The sequence below is a fragment of the Thermobia domestica genome, chromosome 3 (assembly GCF_964235325.1).
Source record: "Thermobia domestica chromosome 3, izTheDome1.hap1.1, whole genome shotgun sequence".
NCBI classification, from domain to species: Eukaryota; Metazoa; Arthropoda; class Insecta; order Zygentoma; family Lepismatidae; genus Thermobia; species Thermobia domestica.
The window spans coordinates 201,061,779-201,074,686 of NC_137456.1; the positions used below are offsets into that span (position 1 = coordinate 201,061,779).

The 12,908-nt window shown below is 34.4% G+C and overlaps 1 protein-coding gene across 1 annotated transcript in view; it reads left to right on the plus strand.

Moving 5' to 3' along the window:
- LOC145682081 (gamma-aminobutyric acid receptor subunit alpha-6-like) overlaps positions 1-12,908 on the plus strand; it is a 285,876-nt gene that overhangs the window by 4,123 nt on the left and 268,845 nt on the right. The gene's annotated exons all lie outside the window — the stretch shown is intronic.

Below are 12,908 nucleotides of genomic sequence, written 5' to 3' on the forward strand. Positions count from 1 at the left end.
AAGCTGTATACAAAATATCTGTGGGACTCATGAAGTGGCTCCATACTGGCGCCAAACCTCAAGTCTCACCTTATAGATTTGGATCTTTATAATATAAACGCCTTTATTACTACTGATCAGTTGTTATAAAGTTTCTAGTAAATTCAGTCCATTGATCATTATTTAATTTTAGAGATCGATTATTGATTTCAAATTAAACTTTCACATTATGCTTTGTTTTTATAACTTTGTTAGAATTATTCGTAATGTTTACTATTCTCTAAGGCTCCATTTCTAAGAATCATTTAGCGGGGAAAGCCTATCAAACCTAAGCAAGTAATCTAAACTGCGTCGTAGTTTCAGCGTGATGATTCTTCGTAAGCTAACTAATACCATCTGTTATAGATATCGACGTTCTTTTAATAAACTGAACACCTGAACAATGGAAGGCTTTCATACCATATAAGCCCCTCAATATTCTCTTACATTCTTTTATTGTCGATTCAAATAATTGAGTCAAGCTTTCTCTTGGAATATTATGCATTTTGTTATTTCTAGTACTACGGTCAATTCCACTTATAAGATACATTTATGCGAAGCGTTTTGAGATAATTTATCCTTTTTTATGAGACTTTATTACCTTATATGGTTAGGGGTCTATATTCATTATTACACATGTCCATTCCTTTCCATAAGACATGGATGCATTGACAAATTATATTCAAAATTCGGTAAGGGTACGTAGGCCACCCCTTCAATTTAAGAATTGTCAAAAACTAGAAGTTGGTAAATATTCTCTAGGATTTGAATATGTATTTCTGAAAATTTGGTGATACTACTAATCTCCTTTTATAAGTAAATATTTGTCAAAATATTCAAATTACCGTGTGTTCACCACGTGCTCAGTTACTGACCTAATTTATATTCTTTGATGAGCTTTTAACACGTTATGTGCTTATATGATTGCGTAGAACGGTCTATTTCATACGACATAGTTACATTGTTCTTTCTTTCTCAGAATTTGGGAGAGGTGAGTTGGCCCATCGCTTCAATTTAGGAAAAGTCAAAAATATAATATCTGGTTAATGTTCTTGAAGACTAAAATATAAACTGAAAATTTTGGGTGACCTGGTTTATTTTCTATTGAGGATTGAAACTTGCTAATTTTTTCAAATTACCATGTGTTCACAACGTAGTTAGTTATTGACCTAATATATATTCTATGATTTTATATGGGACGGTTACATTAAATGCTCGCTTCTTAAAATTTGGGTGGGGTATGTTGACCTGTCCCTAATTTTTGAGTATTGACAAAAAACAAAATTTAGTAAATGTTCCTTCAAATTTGGATGGACCTCCTTGTTCTCTTTAATGGGTAAGAAACTGTCAAAAATTCAAACTTTGGAGTTTTAACATATTATATCCTCTTTGAAAGCTTTTATAATAATATATAGATGAATAGAGGGATCAATGCTCTTTCTTAGGACGTGGGTACATTGATGCTCTTCTATTAAAATTTGGAAGGAGGAATACTGGAACATGTTTTGAATTTGAGAATTGCCAAAATGTATATAGTACAAGTTCAGTATGATTTGAGTATATAGTTCTTTAAATTAGGTTGGTCCTGCTTGTCCACTTTTATAGGAAGAAAATTGTCATCAATGTATGGTAGAAAGCAATATTTTATATTTGGCTGTAGTTTGAATATTGGTGGGAAAATTGAGTTACCATAAAGCGGGGATTTTTAATGTGCTTTGTGTTCACTAAGATGGATTGTAAGATATGATCATATGAATAAATACATGATTCTATTGCCTTTCATGGGACATGAGCAACTAGAAACACGCAAATGTGGAAACCCAGTTTGTATTTAATTTATAAAAAATCAGTGAATCGTTAATTTAACCTGGAAAATTGCCTCAAAATGCCTTATAATGTTAGAAATATGGGACCATAATTCGCAAGTTCAAAAACATCTACGTAAAAAATCAAAAAAATATTTAGCACATGTACTAGCATATTTCGATTTTTTTTAAAAAAAAAACTGAGAGTAATGTGGAAACACCCTATAATTACACTAAATCAATGTGTAAACACATAAAGTAGTTGGATAATAGTATGATTTTAATCTGTAGATGAAACAAAGACAACAAAATATTTTAAATTACTACAAAGTTGAGAAGCTAAAAGTTACAAAGTAAACAAATTTCGATTCAAAGTTTTGTTGTCAGCAGACAAAAATGTTATATAGGTAAGACTTATTTGCAGAAATCACAAATATAAATGCCTGTTTCCGCACCGGCACATTCAGAGTGACTCCATCAATACTCAGATAGGGATTTTTCGAGCTGTTGTTTGTACGGAGACGATGTGAAAACAGCGCGAGAACTTGTCTTACGACCTCTATTCGAAGTCTTCCTCTTCAAAGGGGGTATTTTCATGATTCTTATGGTGACACACAAACTTTTGAAGACGTGCTTGGAACGTTGGGATCCTCTGAAGAAGTGCGCGGTACGCTGGGATCCTCTGAAGATTTACTCGGTACGCTGGGACCCTGTAATAAAAATCTTGGAAACAATTATTTGCCTTTTTTCTGCCTCTTTGTCAGTTTCCACTTTGCTTTATCCCTAAGCCTTACCCCTCTGCCGTACCTCTCAGTGAGGTCATGAATAAAACGTCTCTAACATATACTTTTATGATACATGTGTGTGTTACCTTCAATAAATTATTTACTAATAATAAAACAATGCAATGTTTTTTAGGGTGAGGGAAATGTGGAAACGTTTCCACATTTCCCTCATCCACATGTTTCCAAGTTACCAGCACTGTAGTCAAATTGGATTGTACGAGTTAAGTTAAAAACACGTTTGCTTGTGATTGATTCAAAGCCACCAATACCTTCCCAATAACCCCCTTTCACAATACTCTGACACGTATTACACTACATCTATGATACTTTAGACTTAATAATACTACACACTTACCTCCAAAACTTCACGAAAATGTGTAAACAACAATCGATGCACCACGATTAACTACACTAGCCGACAGCTTCATAGCGTTGTGCCGTGACGAATGGGGACGAGGGTGATTGTTTATGGCAATAGCCGCTAGGGTAAAGCTCTCTGCAGTCAACATACGTTACGTTTCCACATTTGCACCCTCTCCTCTCTCTCTCTTCAGATATATATATATATATATATATATATATATATATATAGGGTGCTAATGAACTTTACCGACAGACTGTAAGAGGTGATTCCTCTGATTCCTCACATCAAAATAACAGACAATGTTCATATGGACCTATGGTGAAGAGTGCATAGTTTCAGAGCTAGGGCTGTCCAAAATCGCGAATAAGCCAAGTTTCAAAGAGGCTCTATTTCGAATTCGAGAGACTGTGGATGGTGGTCCTTATCAGCGTAAAGGAAGTCACGCATACGCAACTCAAAATGCATATTTCATTAATGTTCAGTGGGTGAACAGAGTATTCTCTGCAGGATGAAATTCCCAGACATGCCATCAACCGAATTTTGAGATATGCTCTGACTTTATGTTTTGTCCAAAGTAGGCAAACGTTCAGCATTGATAGCTGTGAATACGGAAATGTTAAGGGTCGCGATGTCTGAAATGTTAAGGTTCGTCAGCAGGACGGTCTCTCGTACTCGAGAAAATGCATGCTGCGATGTTTTCTTTCACGCTTATATGTGAAGAAAACGTGAAGTATACCGTGACGAAATACATATCATCACACGTTATTCCGAACATAAAGAAACACGGAGCTGCCGGTTCCTAACATTTATGACGTCTCTCTGAAGCATTGGGTGTCCATTTTTGTCGAGGTTTACTTCTTGCCAGCTATGGACTCTTCATGAAATGAGGGTATATCTAAAAACTTATTGAGGGCATATCTGAGAAATACACTCTGTAGGGAATATCCTCTACATCTATTGACAATTGATGAAATATGCGCTTTTGGATAATGAATGCATGGCTTCCTATACATTGATAAGAACCACCGTCCACAGTTTCTGGAATTCGGAATAGGGCCTATTGAAATTTAGATTTTTCGCCATTTTGGACAGCCCTAGCTCTGAAACTATGCACTTTTAGCCATAGGTCCATATAGGTCCATATTTTCTGTTATTTTGATGTGAGAAATCACCTCTTACAGTTTGTCGGTATAGTTCATTAAATCCTATTTATATATAACACTGAAGAATCCTGAAAAAAGGCAAATACAAACCTTCAAGGGACATAAAAGACAACATTATGCTGATAAAAATTCCCCATGAGGGGCCTAAGAGGGTTAAGAGGATAACTACAACATTTCAACCTCGTTTGAAAGGAAATCACGTATATAGAGCAGTTCTGGAAACTGTTATGTCGCTAGCCTGTCCGTATCCAACATGGCGGCCAACCATAAAGTACGGTAGAAGAAACATTGCAAAGCAGTAAGCAGAGAGAAACATTATACCGTTTGAGACATACCACATTAATGCAGGAGATACTCGAAGTGTGGACCGCCCATATTCTGGCAGTAATGCAAAAGTTGGATGAACTGTCGAACACGGAACACAGATAAGTCATTACCGGTATGGAATGACAAGCATTAACTATACTTTGGCGCAACTCTGCAATGCTGTTGTTCTATGTTCGGGACTCCACAGTCTTCAAATAACCGCAGAGAAAAATGCCGGGTGGAACACGCTGGAGAACATGTTGGCCATTCAATGGTGCAGCGACCACCAATCCATCTACTCTGAAAGACATCGTCTAAATAGACACATATAAGGCAGTAAAACTGGGTAGGACAGCCGTCATGCTGAAAAACAGGCGGAATCTCTTCAAATTCTTGCGGATTCTCTCCCACTTTCTCCACAATCAACGGTACAATCAAGTCTTGTAGCCAGTTACTTCTTACCTGTTAAATTTCCATCGATGAGCTGGAGCCCGATTATGTGATTACCGAAGATACCTGCCCAGACATTCAATAGCTGTGGGGTTGCGTGTTGACTTCACGAAATACATGAGGATTTGTGTTACATCACTATCGGCAGTTATACCTGGTGATTTTGCAATTCAAGTAAAACATACTCTCATCGCTGAAACGCACGTTTGTCAGCACGATGATCCAAAGATAGAAATATTTATACCGATAACACCTTCTAATTTATTCAGTTGACTATAATTATGCATGTTGTACACTTCTTAGCTTTTCATAAGAAGAGCGATGAGTTTATTGTAAAGGGGCTAGCCATTGTAAATCCTGACGTTCCCTTTCTTCAAAACTGGCTTTTTAAACCGCCATTTCCTTTAAATAAGTTAGCTGAGCGGATCATAACTACAAACAAGTACCTAGGTGAGAATATATATGGCATTTCCTTGCAAGGAGGTGATGTAGAATATTCACATCTTAAGGAAATACTTCAAACATATTGTTCAAATACTACTAGCATATACACATACAGAATAACTAAAAAGTATTTTTTCAAGAAATTCTTCAAAGAAATTTTACAAATTTAGAAGAAATGAACTGTCTAAAGTATACTTCATTAAGTTTTCACGTTCATAGGTGTGCACATAATAAGCATTGTTTCGGAGAATATAGGTGCAGTGTTCATGAAGCATTACTGTGTAGTGATTATGTGAAAGTGTATGATTATGTGTTACATGTAAAAAACAGTGGTAGTTACTATAGTAACTACTTCATGTATAGTGACGAGCTGTTAAAAGTGTTACTAGCTGAAAAATTGACTCGTGCGTTACTGGGATTTACCCCTTTGACCGACTTCCTGTAACGGTAGAACCTCATGCTGCACTTGTGATTAATCTCAATACATCTGATGGATATTACTTTGATACTCTTGCTATGGATATTCCCAAGGAAATAAAAAGCTTTTTATCAAAAATACTAAAATATATTTTCCAAATACCCATCAATATCAACACGTTAATTCTGTGTTGTGCCGATATTTTGTTTTATTCTTTTTGCATCATATTATTCGTACTCATTCATTCCAAAAGTGTTTAAAAATGTTTAACATGAAAACTTGAAAAAGAATGATATCGTTTATAAACATGGAAACTTTTTTAAAAAAGAAAAAGCAATATTTTTTTTAATTTTTTATTTTTTTGTTATACATACATTTTTTATATTTTTATCATTTACAACTTTTTATCATATATACACTTTTTAAAATATTTTCAATATTTTTTAAACTTACATTCCTGCATTTTATTTAGAATTCCAAAGAAAACCATTACAATCTTGATAATACATTAGTTAATGCTGTTGATCTTTCACATTCCACCAAAAATACTATTGTGCATTATTATACTGTCTGAAAAGAACAATATTCATTAAATGTATTTCCACATAATTCATTTAATGAAAGACAATGTTTTGCTTCTAAATTAATGACATTATCTAATGCAAATATTTTTTTAATCCAAAGACATTTCTCTAAACCTTTACAATAAAAGATTGAATACTTTGCAAATAATTGATATAGAAGGTTTCGTATGAATGATACAGTATATCCAGTTTTCTATTCCATTTCAAACCGTGTAAATTTAATGTTAACCAATCAATTTGTTTTTGACAACCTAGTGACAATAAATTATAATCTATTGGTGATTTTACCAAGCAGTATAAATTTACTATATCATCGCATGCAGTTAAACAAAACTCACGAATGATCAATTCGGTATGAGACATTTTTAAACCTTGAATATCGATAATATAGTGATATACGAATGGTGGAATTTCATTTGTGTAGTGAATGAAAAACGGTATAATTTGTCCAACATATTCTGTATTTTTTAAAGGATCACAAGTGTTACGCATAAATCATATAAATGAGATTTCACTGTTTTTGTTCAAACACTTCACTAAGAGTTTTATCAAGAGATAAGTACTTCGCTGCAAATGTTCCCGTATTATGAAGATGAGTACAATCATGAAGAAGTTTTAACTTGCACTCCATACATTCAATTGGGTTATTAGTACGTAAGTATGCTTTTATAGTTTTTAATACACAATTCACATTAATGTTTTCACCAGTACATAACACACATGAAACACTAGCACTATTCGAATACATTTTTTCAATGTGGAATGTCCGATTTCCGTCTGTCTTTTCTTATGAAAATGTACGGTAATTTCAGAAGATAGTCTGTATCACTTAATAGTTCCGCATGTGTTTCATAGAATTTTTCCTTTGTTAATATTCCAATAATATGCATGTTTGCATACAAGAAAAACACATCTTCAACACTAGGACTTGCTATAATTCTCCATGCACGGGTTTCCAATGACTTTGGGGCACATTCATACAATCATGAGCAAAATCGTGATAGGATCCTTCTCTACAACCGTCGCATATTAATGTATCGTTGAAATCCAATTTTTCAATAGCCTTCTTTATAAATCCACGGTGCATTTTTGACTATTACAACAACAATCTAAACCCCAAAATCCCGATGTTCTTGATAATACAACTGGAGATGGTGGTGGTTTTGGTGAAAATGTTAGCACTGATGATCTATTGCATCAATATCATATTATTCATTTGACGATGATTCGTATATTTCTGTTTCAGCATCAGATAATACTCCAGTGTTAACATTGCAGAGTTCCTCTTTCTCAAAGGAATGCATGGTGTCTCTATACATATTTCCCGCTATAACCCTATTTAAAGTATTTACATACTCGCAAGGTAATCACGTGTTCACCATTCATGGCGCCAAATTTCTATTCTATTGCCAATCAGCATAGAAGCATGTTTCAACATGTTCACCTACCGTAACCCCATTTTTTTTTATTCTCCGCCTACAATGTCTTATGTTCACCTACGGCGGCACCAAAATTGTTTTTATTACTCCCCCGGCATTCTGTGATGTCTACCCGGCGCTGCGTCGCTCTTCTTTTGTATTCCTGTTCATGTTTTAACACGTACCTATAAGGTAATTACCCGACAACGCCATCTTTCACTCCTACCGAAACGGTTTCCAAAAAGTCTGCGAAAAGCTCAGTTCGTCTCTTGAGTTCGACAGCAAAAGACGTACGAAGACAATGCCCTATATATGTACCAGTATAAATAGAAGAGCTTTCACAACTTCTTAAGAGCGAGTATGCATACGTTCCCTCAAAATACAACTTGCTAAGCAAACGATCGAATAAAAAATGTTCCGCATGAATAAAGTGTATTCCCTCCCCATCCTTAATTTTAATTGGTCACAATCACAGACTGTTCAACGAGTAATTACGAGAAAATAAATAATTGCATTTTCTTTTTATTAACAATGAATAATTAAGAAAGATCCCTAAAATAATATGATCACAGAATATCTGTTCTACATTATGTAAATGAATGATTGAATTAAAAAATACGAAAGAATTAAAACTTCTTCTTGGGATCAATCTCTGTTCTACAGGGGCTACAGGAATCATATTTTTAATATACATATTATTATTGAATTAAATAAAAAATTCCACTTACCGTCATATCTATCAGCTCACCACAAACCAGTTAAGAGCAAAATGAAATGTGGGCGAATTTGAACGCAGAATACTTGCAAATGTCTCTTCATTGGACGGTATTATAGATTGCATATCCTTCTTGATTTGACTGAAATTCGCATGCTTCCTTCGGTATTCTTCATGAACGTTTTTCCAGGTTGGCTATCAGTGCAGCTACACATAATTCGCTCGCTTTCTGAATTCCTTGGCATTCCTTCTGAGATAAATAAAATAAAAATCATCAATTACAATTCAGTATTCAACTACTTAGCCATTTGAAAACAATAACCACAGAGTTATAATTACACTTACAAGAAACATAAAGGGCCCACTTTTGTGCAGATAATGAATAATGTATGGGGTGTCTCAAAAGTCCCCTAACATATGGTAACACTCTTCTTATCAGAGTTATAACAAAATGTAAGAGGAAAAATCGACTCCAAATATGTTTTCAATCTAAAATGAAGGATTTTTGTTTTTAAATCTGACGAGCCGTTTGGTCTATACTCTCTTTATACGCCCAATATTAAATCAAAAGGCAACATTGATACTTACCGGGACCCGCAACATCAGTGAATGAAGTTACTCTCTTTTATGCTAAAGTGTCGATGGCCAGTCCTCATTTCAAACATACTCAATTCATCATAGTCTTACAAAATTTATCCACCTTCCGATAAATTGTAACATTGGATTTTCATTTAACCTTGGGCGTATGAAGAGTGTACAGCACAAAGGGCTCGTCCGATTAAAAAAATCCTTCAATTTAGATTGAAAACTTCATATTTGGAGACGGTTTACCCTTTTACATTTTGTTGTAACTCTGATAATAACAGGGACTTTTGAGACACCCTGTATATTAGAGGTATGTTCAATGCCTCATTCGAAAGGACATATAATGGTGAACAACATTTATCTGGGTGTCGAGCCTGTAATTTTGTTTCAAAGTCACATAATTACTTCGTTTGTTATTATGTCTGCCGTAAATGACCACCAACGGCGGCCATATTGGATTTAATGACCTTCCAGGTTGAATATTCTTAAGGACTTTGTCAGGTTTGCGTAAAATGTGCTCAGCATCATTTTGGCGCATGTTTCATTTCTATTGCAATTTGTTCAAGATCAATCATTATCTTGACTGGACTAATAAGCATAATAAAGCATAATGTACAGAAATAAAGCGTAAGGCATAATGCTTAATACTTTTTACTCCAGAACCCTGTGAATGAGTACAACAAAGAAAAATATGTTAATATATTTTGTGCCAAAGAGAAAAAAGGTCAACAAAGACTGTTATCAATCCCGCAAAACAATAGAAATGAATCGCCAATTGCCTTTACGCCTAACAACGGAAAATTTTTTCCTCTCTTTGCACCTTCCGCTCAGAAGGACTTTCCCCTCACTTTGTGTTAAAGTGTAGGCAAAACTGGTTGAACTTATTCCAGTGTACCGAAATCAAAAGTATATGCGATCTCGGAGTAACAGAATTCCCAACTGACCATTTGAAGGTAGAATGGGGTTATCTATTTTGTTCTCTTTGTTCTGGAGTCATTAAATATGCGAAGTCTACTGTGCAGCTACATGCTTTTTCTACGAAACACCACTTAAGGAAAATGCAGAAAATGAGATAGTATGATGTACTGATGTAACTTTTAGTAGGAAACATTAATAGTTTCACATACACTTTTAATGTTTAAGAAGTAAAAGGGAGTAAAATAAAACAAATACGTAATAGAAATGGGTAAAAGTGAAGTATAATTCAATGAACAGCATATTAAGGTATAATTTAGGAAAATACATAATAAAGCATAAGGAAAAATAAAGCATAATATACAAGTGTATAAAGCATTAAGTTGGTTGTCCCAATTGTCAGTATAAGTTGTTAAGGTAAGAAGGAAATACTGTATAAGGAAAGATTCGATGCATGTTAACCGACCAAAAATTGGTCCAGATTGAAAATTCTCAGAACGCATATGGATACAAGTTTCGTGTTCTTTTTTGGGGGCCAGGGAGGTTGAACGTTTGTTTCTTTATTTTGTAGCTATTGTACGTATATGCACTCATATTTTAAATGGTAGGCGTAAAATATCTAAATGCACCAGTATTATTACATTATTTGTAAAGTAGATAAATTATTTTTCCTTGTAGACAAATCGTATATTTATTATATTTTCATCGTGCCGAGAGGTCATCAGTCTGTACCTTAAGAGATTTCACACTGCGTATAGTTGCTTTTGTTCATTGTGCATTACGTGGTAATGGCGCTGGCATTACTTATGCAATTTCTATCTTATAAGATTGCTTAGAGATGTGGCCACTGTAGAAAAAGGTTCCTTATATGTTACTTCGTCAATTACTAGATTTCACTCTTAATAGTGGATCCATATTCTTAATCTGTATCTTTTTCTGCCAACTTTATTTTGTCTTCCAAATATTCTAAAATTATTATTAACTATGTGTTCCTATTAATAGTATACTTCATAGTGTTCCTATCGCTTCATGTGTTTGTTTAGAAAAAAGGAAAAACATAGCGATCACCATGGTAACGAAGAGGAAATGACGACATTACTATTTCAGTCTATTGACCGAAAGCCAATGACTCACAGCGGAAGGATGTTTTCATTTGCAATTAAAAGGACAGGAAGTAGTAAAATCTTCGTCCGCAGATTAAGTTAAAAGTCTGTTGTTTCTGAACACAAATGCATCTTTGCCGACAGAATAACCATAAATTATTTTTCTCCTGCAGCGAGGGTCATTTGCACATGAAGCATTTTTAAAAAAAAAAATTAGTTGAATCTTATAGCTGTCATAAAAAAAAAACCTTCCAACCCAATCTTTCTATTTACTGTTTACATACTACAACTTCTTGAAAGCAAGAAAGGTATCTCCACTCATGCAGCACTGCACTCTAGTGGACAAATAGTGAACCTACTCACTAGAAACGTGTATTTTACCTCATTTCCTTTCCCTGTCCAAAATAATCCATGGTTTCGGAAGCGGTGAAAATTGTTTTTCCTTTATGTCAGCGGGAGGGCGATAGCAGGTAGCAAGAAAGTCGATCCAGAAAGTTTCACATGGTTCAACTCCTTGCTAAATGGAAAAAAAAAATGTTTTATGACCCTTTCAAGACTGTGTTTGCATGGGGAAATATGGTAGGGTTTCAATTTTTTTTTATCACAGCTACAAGATTCATGTAGCGTGTTAACATGCCTTCACGCTCAAAAAAATGTTAGCAATTCAAAGAAGGGTACCGCATAAATAGGCCAATACTTTAAATGAGGATAATAAAAGTAAAATTAAATTTAGCACTCCAAAGTAGATTTAGAAATATAATTTCTTGCAACATTTTAGTCAGTGTTCGAGAGGGAGATGCTTATGTATTGTCGCTATAAATATAGAAGGCGAAAATTTATCCCAGACAGGGATGTTATGTTACTTCTGTGATACAAGCCGGACATAAACTTTCACGAAAGGAGAATTTCCGCGGCATCCCCGTTAGTTCGAACTATGATTTTAGTTAGGGGGCCGCAGAAAATTTAGGGCGGGCTGAGCCAATCCTAGCCCCCTCCTGACTACGGGCCTGATCGTCCTCTGCGACAACCATTTCGGGCATCAAAATTTCCAGAATGAAAGAAATTGAACCATATTTTAGCTGTTCCTTTTAATAATGTATGTTGCCCAAGCAGAGCTCAAATTTCTTGACGGTCCTGCGTAGCGGTTGCGCTCTTATCGAAATAAAATTTTAAAATGTAGTACAATTTTCAGAACATTCACTTATTTTCACGACGATATACGTCACTTCTAATTACAAGAATTCCAACGTTTTTTTTTTTTTTTTTTTTTTTTTTTTTTTTTACAACTACTAGCTTTTACTGTCAACTGTCAAATGACGCTGAGCCAGACCCTCCGCGATTCATACACCCTGCAGTTTGAGACACTAACACCATTTTATTGCTCAATGGACTTAATACTTTTTAAACTGCCTGATAAAACTAGAAAGCTAATTGATGTACTTGTACTGACAGTGGATAAAGTGCATAGAAAGGAAATTCTATATCTAGATTATTTTAATATGATACAAATTTGTTTCAAAAATATTGTGCTGCTGTTCATCTATCTTATTACGTCTATTCATTCTGAAGATGTATTGGCGTATTCATATCGACAATAGTTATCTCACTTCAACTTTCTAAATGAATATTTTTCTTTTGTTTATAAATTTGTTCAAGTTATTAACAAGGAACTACTGTTTTTAAGAATCATTTACATTATGAATTGACATATATTTTTGTAAATATCTTCTTGATATTTAGTAAAAATATAACAAGAACATTTGAGTAATTCAGAATGGACATATTTCACATGCTGAAACTATCAAGAATAATTTATTAAATTTGAAAATAATATT